Source organism: Prionailurus viverrinus, chromosome F2 (genome assembly GCF_022837055.1).
Source record: "Prionailurus viverrinus isolate Anna chromosome F2, UM_Priviv_1.0, whole genome shotgun sequence".
Taxonomy (NCBI): domain Eukaryota; kingdom Metazoa; phylum Chordata; class Mammalia; order Carnivora; family Felidae; genus Prionailurus; species Prionailurus viverrinus.
In genome coordinates this window covers 33,974,730-33,986,350 of record NC_062578.1, presented here as the reverse complement: position 1 = coordinate 33,986,350, position 11,621 = coordinate 33,974,730, and positions in this window count along the sequence as shown.

Genomic DNA, 11,621 nt, shown 5'->3' with positions numbered 1-11,621 from the left:
CAGGAAAAGATGCTCAACATCACTAAACATCAGGGAACTGCAAATCAAAACCATAATGAGATTCTTTTTTGCACGTATCAGGGTGGCTATTATAAAAAAAAACAAGACAACAAATGTTGGCGAGAAGATGGGTAAAACAGAACACTTGTCCACTGTGAGTGGGAGTACAAAATGGTGCAGCCACTGTGGAAGACAATACGTAGCATATTCAAAAAAACAAAAAATTAAGAATAGGAATACCACATGATCTAGAAATCCCACTTCTGAGTATTTGTTTGTTTTTTTTTTAAAAATTTTTTTTTCAACGTTTATTTATTTTTGGGACAGAGAGAGACAGAGCATGAACAGGGGAGGGGCAGAGAGAGAGGGAGACAAGATTGGAAACAGGCTCCAGGCTCTGAGCCATCAGCCCAGAGCCCGACGCGGGGCTCGAACTCCCGGACCGTGAGATCGTGACCTGGCTGAAGTCGGACGCTTAACCGACTGCGCCACCCAGGCGCCCCTACTTCTGAGTATTTGTCCAAAAGAATTTAAATCATGATTTGGAAGAGATATTAGCAAGGCTATGTTTATGGCAGCACTATTCACAAAAGCCAATATGTGCAAATATGATAACTGTCTACTGACAGATGAATCAAGAATATGTGGCATCTACATGTGACAGAATACTACTCAGCCTTAAAAAATAAGGAAATTTTTCCATATATGACAGCATGGATCAACTGGAGGGTATTATGCTAAGGTTAATAAGCCAGTCACAGAAAGACAAACACCATGTGATTCTACTTAACATGAGGTATCTAAAATAGTCAAACTCAGAATCAAAGAGGGGAATGGTGGTTGCCAGGGGCTGAGGGAAGAGGAAATGGGGAGTTACTAGTTAACAAGCATAACGTTTTCATCAAGCTTGTTGAATAAGCTCTAAAGATCTGCCATACAACCTTGTACTCAGAGTCAATGATGATGTATTGCACACCTAAGTTTTGTTAGAAGATAGGTTTCATGACATTAAAAAAATTTTTTAAAAAGACTCTAAAGATACATTTTCTACCCATAAGAGACTCACAGTTTAATTTGGGCATTGTTCACTGGAATATGGGAGTTTTGCAGAATCGGACAGTAGTGATTTTCCTCTAGCGTTAGCATTTATCACCCACCAGAGCTCACAAAGCAGGGTGTGATCATCTTGCTTCATTCTTCTACTGTCAACTCTGTCTGGTTAGCACAGGTTTCCTCCAGAATCATTTTTTAATTTTAAGTAGGCTTCATGTCCAGCCTACGTTGGAGTCCAACATAGGACTTGAACTCACGACCCTGAGATCAAGACCTGAGCTGAGATAAAAAATTGGACTATTGGGGCGCCTGGGTGGCTCAGTCGGTTAAGAGTCCGACTTTGGCTCAGGTCATGATCTTGCGGTTCGTGATTTCAAGCCCCGCGTTGGGCTCTGTGCTGATGGCTCAGAACCTGGAGCCTGTTTCAGATTCTGTGTCTCCCTCTCTCTCTCTGACCCTCCCCCGTTCATGCTCTGTCTCTCTCTGTCTCAAAAATAAATAAACGTTAAAAAAAATTTTTTTAAAAATTGGACTATTAACCATCTGAGCCACCCAGATGCCCCTTTTTTAGAATCATTTAATTAAATATCTTGATGGCCCTAACTACCATGGAATATTTATAAATAGCATATTAAAAGAATCGGGCTCTAAAACTCAGTTCTCTAAGAAAGGCACATATGGTCTGATCCTTAGTACAGTAAATTTTTGTAAAGTTATACAAAGACTGAAATATTACTTTTAAGTATATCTGTAGGACACTTGTATGAATGGATATAGTAAATAATGATTCATCGTTTGACATCATTTAATTTGTTTAATGAAGTACAATAATAAAATGCTAGAGTGACATTTCCTTTAATTATAAAATCAGTGTTAGTTTTTTGTTTTATTTTTCTTTTTTAGGTTTCACAAGTGCAGCAATTGAATGTGAGATATAAATATGAATATACAATTAGTGCCAGAAGTATTTTCACTATAAATTGTAATGTTGCATCACATATGGCAAACAATGGATTAGTTCCTTTTCTATAGAAAGAACTTACAGAGTCATTAAAAAAATAGGAAAATGGGCAATTATTTTGGCAGGTAGTTTACAAAATTACAAATGGCTAATAAGTATGTGAAAAATGCTCAATTTCACTAATTAAAAAGAAGAAAATTAAAACAACAAAGAGATAATAATTTTTCATCTATCAGATTAATGCATTTTAAAACCTGGATAATACATTTGGTGAAAGGTGACAGGAAAGCGGATACTGTATGCTCCACTGAGGAGTTCAATCTGGTTCTACCTGGTAAGGGAACAGTGTGGCAGTGACATCTATTCAAATTAAAAATTCATTGATCCTTTGGCCTAATAGCAGCATTTCTCGAAATTTGTCCTACCCATATTCTTACCAAAGTATGCAAAGACGTGTGCAAAAGCATAGAAAACATTGTTATTTATATAAACAGGAATCACAAATAAATGTCCATCAAGAGGGAACTCAAATAAAACATGTTACATTTAAGCAAGGTGCTACTTCACATAAAAAATGACATGGCAGGTCTGTGTCTTTTGTATATGATATGCTATTGTGTTCTAGTATGGTCTTATTTGTGTGAAAAATCTATTCAGAAGCTTGAAGATTTGTAAGAATTTGATAGAGATAGTGATTATCTGAGGGGAAAAAAAAGAATAGGAAGTCCATGATGGGAGGGAAAGGTTTTTCATTTTATATCTATTTCTACCTTAAAAGTTTTAAAACTGATGTATTTTCTTTGAATCTATAGTTTAAAAAAACAAAGAAACAAACAAACAAAAAAAACATGGGCACCTGGGTGCCTCAGTTGGTTAAGCGTCCGACTCTTTAAAAAAATTTTTTTTAAATGTTTCTTTATTTTTGAGAGAGAGAGAGAGAGACAGAGTGTGAGTGAGGGAGGCATAGAGAGAGAGAGAAGAAGACACAGAATCCAAAGCAGGCTCCAGGCTCTGTCAGCATGCAGCCTGACGTGGGGCTCCAATTCATGAATTGCAACATCGTGACCTGAACCAAACTCAGATGCTCAGCTGACTGAGCCACCCAGGCACCCCGAGCACCCGACTCTTGATTTTGGCTCAGGTCATCATCTCAGTGTTTGTGAGATTGAACCCCGTGTTGGGCTCTGTGCTGATAGTGGAGAGCCTGCCTGGGATTCTCTCTCTCTCCCTCTCTCTCTGCCCCTCCCCTGCTCTCTCTCTCTCTCAAAATAAATAAATAAACATTAAAAAAAAAAAGAAATCCTTAAAAACAATAAATCTATAGTAAAAAGAAAGTCAAGTTAAAAATGCAAGTGGCAGGGGGGAAAGAATAAAAAAGGGAGAAGCCTGAATATGTACCCTAGGGAAATTGGGGATTGACTAATCAGATGTGAAAATTGGTTCTTTATATAATTGGATATTTTATGTATTTTCCACTTGAAACTTTCAGAATAAAAATGCAAGCAATAAAAATTCTAATGCTAATGCTTTCAGATTTCTTAAATAGCTGGAAAATAGCTTTAACATGTAGCAATGTTATTCTCTCCTTACATTTATTGAATACTCATTGTTCCATGTGCTATGCCTAATACCTTTAACATATATTATCTCATTTACTCCTCATGACCAACCTGTGAGGTAAGTATTATTCTTAGTTTGGTTTTACAGTTGAGGAAATTTAGGCTCAGAGATGTGTGGTAACTTTTGCATGGTCACACAGCAGCCAAATAGCAGATCTGCAATTAGAAACTCAGAACTCCTCCTTCAGTCTCTATGTTGGAACAATTCCAGGGGATAAGAATTCAAAAAGCAGGTTCTGATGCCTTCAATTCTGTCCATATTGACACAAAGAAATAGTGAGATAAAATATTGTCTGAAGTTATGATGTAAATATTTGTCATTTCCATAGTAATTTACTTTCACGTTCTATGCTTATGCAAGTTACCCTCAGGTGCTTTCCTATCAATGCCAAACTTTAAAAGCCCACCTGCATGCATCCTGTAGTCGAGTCAGGACTAGGTTATTGCAGGCCAACAGAGGATACTGTCTACCAGGTATAGGAGAGGTAGGGCTGGGCTAGGAAGATGCGTTAAGTCTCAGAGATGAGTAAAGGCTGGGAGTTATTCAGGGAGGCTGTCTGGGGCAGCAGGGACCAGACAAGAAAGGTCAGGAATCCAGATAGAAGGTGACAATAAGGACTCAGAGTCCCCAGAGAGGAGCTTGGCACTGAGCCCATGGTTTCTCAGGGTCGGAGTGCTTGTTTCCATGGGAACTGTAAACCAGGAGTGAGAGAATCTGCAGGATGGAAGGACCAATGGCAGGCAATAGCACTTAACTCTCAACATTTTTAAGGTGTCAGGGTCAGGAACCAGACCGTATTTATCTTGGAAATCCCCAGAATCTGGTAGTTTGTACTTAGCAGGAACTCAGTTACTGTTTAAAAATAAAATGTGGACTATTCACTGCCTACACTTGCCCCCAAGTTTTCCCTCACTGAGCAGCTCAAGTTCCTGTTGAAGATCAAAATATCTTGATCTTTTTGTAGAAGTTGGGTGGATGTGATGGGAAGAGTGTAAGATGGTTAGCGAGGTGCACACTAGGAATTTTCATGAGTAGGAAAAAACAGCCTTCTCTTTCTTGCTGGCTACTTCTGGACCCTCCCAATGTGTCCCTAAACACTTTATGATTTTTTTTTACTGTTTATTTTATTTTTGAGAGACAGAGAGACAGAGTGTGAGTGGGGTAGAACCAGAGAGAGATGGAGACATGGAATCCAAAGCAGGTCCAGGCTCCAAGCTGTCAGCACAGAGTCTGATATGGGGCTCAAACTCACAAACTGTGAAATCATGACCTGAGCTGAAGTTGGATGCTTAACAGACTGAGCCACCCAGGTGCCTCTCTTTATGGGTTTTGAATGGAAGATTGTGGTTGGGTAATAGGTTCCCTTCTCTCCAACTTTTGTAAAGTTCTTACAAATCAACTCATTTTGTTTTTAACTGTCTCTCTGAAAGATGTTCTTTCACAGACTTAATTTCTTGTTATGCTGATTTGATGTGACAAAGAACTTGTAGGTCACATTTTGATGTCCCAGGGTGGAGTTTTTCCCACCTTTCTCTCCCTACTAACAACCAACAATATGTATCACCTTCTTAAAATTTTTTTAATTGTAAAAATTTAATTTTTTTAAAAGTAATCTCTACATCCAATCTGGGGCTTGAACTCACAATCCCAAGATCAAGAGTTGCACGCTCCACCGACTGAGCCAGCCAGGTGCCCTGCTAATTTTTGTTTTTGAATAAAAAGGTTTTGATAATTCTACCAGTTAGATATATCAGATGACTTTGTTGTATGAATTGATGAGAGAAAAATATAAAGTAGCAAAGACTTTTTCATATGTTTTGACCCTATTCTACCATCCTCTGGTGAAATTAGGTACTGCAAACTAATTTCTAAATATTTGGATATTCTTTACTTCACCAAGGTCAATATGAACTGAGTAAATAGAACACCCAGATTTTTTTTGTGTGAAAACGTACAAGAAATCTCACAAATTTCTTTTTCCTTCTTACAACTTTCATGAAATCATTTCTATTTTTCTTTTTAAGTTTATTTATTTCTGAGAGAGAGACAACACAAGCACGGAGGAGCAGAGAGAGGGAGAGAGAGAGAGGATCCCAAGCAGACTACACGCTGCCATCAAGAGCCCTTTAGGGCACTCAGAGTCACAAACCGTGAGATCAAGACCTGAGCCAAAACCAAGAGTCGGATGTTTAACCCACTGAGCTACCCAGGCACCCTTATTTTTTTCTAAAATGGGAAAAACAGATTTTTACTTAACAATAATAGTATCTTAAAAAATTTTTTTTGATGTTGTATTTATTTTTGAGAGAGAGAAAGAGACAGAGTGCAAGCGGGGGAGGGGCAGAGAGAGAGGAAGACAGAATCCAAAGCAGGTTCCAGGCTCTGAGCTGTCTAGGCAGAGAGCCTGACGCAGAGCTCGAACTTGTGAACCGTGAGATCATGACCTGAACCAAACTCAGATACTTAACTGACTGAGCCATCCAGGTGCCCCAATAATATCTTTCATCACCAATATCCATTTTGATTTTGTCCTGTATTATTATATGTCCTGGGTTTTCTTGTCTTAATAAATTCTCTTACCCTTTCTCTCTGTCTCCTGGTAGTTATGTAACAGCTTACTATTTTCTTTGCTTGCATATTTAAAAAATGTTTGTCAAGAAGATCTACGTTCCATGACATAAGCACAAGACTGATAACTATATTTTGAGGAATTTATGTTCGATTGACAAGATGTGCACATATGAGTTGTATTCTTTTCATTCTATTGCAAATCTTACCATGTCTATTAAAATATGTTGTATACAAATGTGACGGTGAATGGTCTTTAAGTGTATAAACTTCTGGAAACTTAAAATACTTAGGCTAAAGTTTAAACATCTTCAACTTAATATGACAAATAATTACTGATTTGTATTTGGAATGTTTTTTCCAAATATTTAAGCCTCTACACTTTGAAAAAATTACTTTAACCAAGACTTTAATTCACAGATAATAGGTTCTAAAACCTAGAACATGAATTAGTGTGAATTTGAATCTGGAGACTTAAGATGGTGTATTAGTTTCCCAGGGTTATTGTAATAAACTATCATTGTCAGGGTGGCTTAAAAACAACAGAAATTCATTCTCTCATGGTTCTGGAGGCCAGACATCCAAAGTGGATGTAAGGACAGGTTTGATTCCTTCTGGAGATGTGAGTGACAATGTGCTTTGTGCCTCTCTTCCAGCTTCTGGTGGTTGCTGGCAATCCTTGGCTTTCCTTAGCTGCTGGCTGCCCTCCAGTCGCTGCTTTCGTCTTCATACGGCTTTCCCCGCTGAGTCTTCTCCTTCCATTTCTACTGGATTTAGGGCCCATGTTAATTTAGGATGATCTCTTTGCTAGATCCTTTCCTTCATTACATTTTAAAAGATGCTTATTTCAAATATTCAGGGAAAAAAAACCAGAAATAAAACAAATAAATCATTGAAGTAGTAATTAGTACAAGTTTATTGTGTAATACACCAAAAAGACAGTTTGCACACCAGAAGCACCCAAACCGAAACATGGAATGATGCTCAGAGGTATATTGTTACAAAGCAGTTGACACAACGCAGAAGCAGTTGCTGTTTTTCTTCACAGTGACTGGTTACAATATTAGAATTTTCTTAAATGAAAGGGACTTGCTTAGTGGTTACTTCAGATCAATTTTGGGGAACAACTTAAGTTTCACTTATGATTTTCACAGGCACAGGCAAGAAGGGACACAGGTCAAGTTAGCCTCGCTGGTTTTGCAACATAAGTGAAATTAAGTTTTGCTTGTATGACTCAACTGGTTTGATATGCTCAGGGAATTTTCAAGTCTGGTCTCTGCATTTGATTTGAACAAAAATAAGGTCACATTCTGAGGTTCTGCCTGGACATATCTTTTACGGGTCACTATTCAATCCAGTACAGATAGAAATGAACACGTATGGTTTGGGGCCCCTGGCTGGCTTAGTTGGTAGAGCACATGACTCTCGATCTTGGGGTCATGAGTTCAAACTTTGTGTTGGGCATAGAGCTTACTTAAAATATAACAAAATAAATAAATCTTAAAAAAAAACCCACATATGGTTTGTGACTCTGGAGGTAACATTGGATGTCTTATCTTAGATGTGGCTTCACAAACCATTGTCTTCCTCTTTCTGTGGCATTTGTTCCAGTTTTGGGTCCACTTTCAATCCTTTCTAAGGTGGTGCTTTGAGTATTAACTAGTAGATTTGTTTGCAACAATATTCTATAAATTATTATTCTAAGTCTACATTTCTATATTGAATTCTAAAGTTTTTTTAAAGTTTATTTCTTTTGAGAGAGCAAAAGAGAGTGAGTGAATGAGTGCAGGAGAGGGACAGAGCAATAGAGATTGAGAGAGAGAGAGAGAGAGAGAGAGAGAGAGAGAGAGGTGATTCCAAGCAGGCTCTGCCTGTTTAGCATGAAGCCCAGAAGCCAACACTGGGCTCGAACTCACACCATGAGATCATGACTTGAACCAAAATCAAGAGTTGGATGCTTAACCAATTGAGCCACCCAGGCACTCCTCTATAATTGCATTCTATTTCCTGGTATATCAATTCAGGAAAAAAGAGATATTTTATTTGCCTCTAGGAAATAACTAAATCAAAGTCCTGGATATTCCAGTCTTTATTTATTCTTTTCTCTATTTCAAAGGTTTTTAGTTATCTAATACAAATAGACATAATTGAGGTAAAAATTAATTTGAATTGATTGCAAGAGAAAAGCAGGAAAAAATTAAAATGAAAGTAGAAGGAATAGGAAAAAACTAGAAGGTAAGATTATTATATTAAATTATAAGTAAAATGCAAAAATATTAAAATTTTTATTATTTTATGTTTTACTGTAATAAGTGCACTCTAATCCCCATCACTTAATTCACCCATCACCCCCACCCACCTCCCCTCTGTTTGTTCTCTGTAGTTAAGAGTCTGTTTCTTGGTTTCTCTCTCTTTCTTTTTTCCCTTTGTTCACGTGTTTTGTTTCTTAAATTCCACATATGAGAGAAATCATATGGTATTTGTCCTTCTCTGACTGACTTATTTTGCTTAGCCTTATACTCTCTAGCTCTATTCGTGTTGTTGCAAATGGCAAGATTTTATTCTTTTTTGTGGCTAAGCAATATTTTATTATATATATACACCTCTTCTTGATCCATTCATATATCGATGGACACTTGGGCTGCTTCCACAGTTTGGCTATAGTAAATAATGTTGCAATAAACATAGGCCTGCATGTATCCCTTTGAATGAGTGTTTTTATATTTTTGGGTAAATATCCAGTAGTGTGATTACTGGAGAATAGAGTAGTTCTATTTTTAATCTTTTGAGGAAACTCCATACTGTTTTCCAGAATGGCTGCACCAGTGCATTCCCACCAACAGTGCAAGAAAAGGGTTTCCCTTTGTCCACATCCTTGCCAACACTTGTTTCTTGTGTTTTTGAGTTTAGCCGTTCTGACAGATGTGAGGTGATATTTCAGGTTTTTTTTAATTGTAGTTTTGATTTATATTTCCCTGATGTTGAGTGATGTTGAGCATGTTTTCATGTGTCTATTGGCCATCTGTATGTCTTCTTTGGAGAAATGACTTTGTGTCTTTTGCCCATTAAAATTTTTTTTTTAACATTTATTCATTTTTGAGAGACAGAGAGAGACAGAGTGGGAGTAAGGAGGGGCAGAGAGAGAGGGAGACACAGAATTCAAAGCAGGCTCCAAGCTCTGAGTTGTCAGCACAGAGCCCAATGCGGGGCTTGAAATCATGGACCATGAGATCATGACCTGAGCTGAAGTCAGATGCTTAACCATCTGAGCCACCTAGGTGCCCCTCTTCTGCCCATTTTTTAATTGGGTTAATTGCTTTTTGGGTGTTGAGTTGTATCAGCGCTTTAATATATTTTTTATTCTAACCCTTTATTGGATATGCCATTTGCAAATATCTTCTCCCATTCAGGCTTTTAGTTTTGTTGATATTTTCTTCACTGTGCAGAAAATATTAAAAAAAATTAAACCGTATATTGTAGATGATGGTTTGCTAAGGATAAGCTTCAAATTTGACTCTCAGCTTTTCAGCAATGTATTCAAAGAAAGCAGGTAACAGGCTTCAAAGTGACAATAAAATTATAACAAATTAATTTTAATTAGTTATGTAGAGGAAGCATATTCATTCCTGACTCTGAGACTCAAAGTAAAATTTCTTGTGGGATCTCCTGGAGAGGATGTGCAATGTAATTAGCAAGTGCAATGCAATTAGCAAGTTCTTTATGGTAAACACACTGTGAGATTCAACAAGTTTCTTGTTCATAATGTCCCTCAATGGAGGCCAATGAGTAATTTGTGAAAAAAGCTCCAGGGAGCTCAAAAGCCATGTAAAGCTTGTTGGTCTGAATTGCCAGAGGGAGGGATTTTTAGAAAACCTAAAGGAATGGGTATACCAAAATATTGTTACCCAACACGGATTTGATTTGTATCACACAGCAGTGATTCCAGGCTGTACCGATGACAAGAGCCTGGGGGGTGGCTGTCCTGTGGTGCCAGCTCTGGGCACAGTCATATGCTCCGGCTGACAGCCTGTGGGGCTGGGCAGACAGGCTATGCTGCACACATGCCAGAGAGGACCTGCCTCCCTCGTGGAGACAGAGTGAAGGCACATCTTTGGAGGCCACTGGGACTTTCTTCAGAGACTGGAGCCTGCTACACTACTCTGAGGAGAGGGCCACAAGTCCCCGAAACTCCACCCGAATGGTGTGGGTAATTTTCTATTTAAAAAAATCTTTTAATGTCTATGGAAAGATATTTACCTCAGATGTAAAAAAAAAAAAGCATGTTTCATAGAACCTTTACTTAGTCTCTCTACTGAGAAGGGACAGTAGAATCACTTCTTAGTGTCCCCTCTTCTGAAATAAAATGGCATCAAGAACTATTTGTAAGGCAACTGAATTAATTAGCATGTTGTATAGAATTAATATCATTATGCTAAAGTTGAGGATCATCTGACAAAAGGGACGGCTTTGGTTTTAAAAGATCACTAGCTTTTTTCCCCCAGCAGGTATCAGTCATTTATCTACTAAAATCATATCTAGTTTGTGACAATAGAGCCTTTTAAGCTACATTTAAAAAAGTGACTACCTATGACTTTATTTCTTTATTTTTAAGATTTTATTTTTAAGTGATCTCCACACTCAACATGGGGCTCAAACTCACAGCCCTGATATCAAGAGGGTGTGTGGTCCAGCCACTGAGCCAGCCAGGTGCCCCTGATTTTATTCTCTATTGGAGGCCTTACCACTTATTAACTCATTTTCTGGATAAAATAAGCAATTTAACTATAGATAGAAAATAATGCCTCATTGACAAGTGAAATTCCTTGTTTTAGCAAAAAAGCAAGAACCTTTTTCTTGGGATGCTTTATGTCACAGCAGGTGCACAGAAAAGCCAATTCCATTTGCTTGCCGTGATGCTCCAAAGGTTTGGGATGGGTGGAAGGATCGTAGACTTTTATGTTGGGTCCTTGACCACACTCATCTTCTGCCCCCTTCAAAACCAGTACCTCTAGCATTAGAAAAAATGGGGCAGAGAGCCTGGGGCTGTGGGGTGCAGATTCTGTTCCATGTTTGCAGAGCTGTCCAGGGATCAATGGAGGGTCCAGTTGGGTATTTCTCCTCTGGATCTAGAGGCAGAGTTCTGTTTGTTCTCATAAACCGTCTAAAGTTAGATTCATGCCCCAGGCAGTTCTCATGGTATGAGCTTTGAGTGGCGGCTCTGGCCACAGTTTTGAGTAACTTCAGAAGAACTCTGCTTCACTCTGCGCCAGAGCTGGCCTCAGTTTAAAAGTGATTAGTGAAGCTCAGTGCTAGACGCCCTGCATTAGCATCCCTGGGTGCTAAGAACATTCCCTGCCACAATAAATACCACCTACCCACACCTGCCAGTGTGGGTTGGGGACAAGGAGAACAGTGAGAA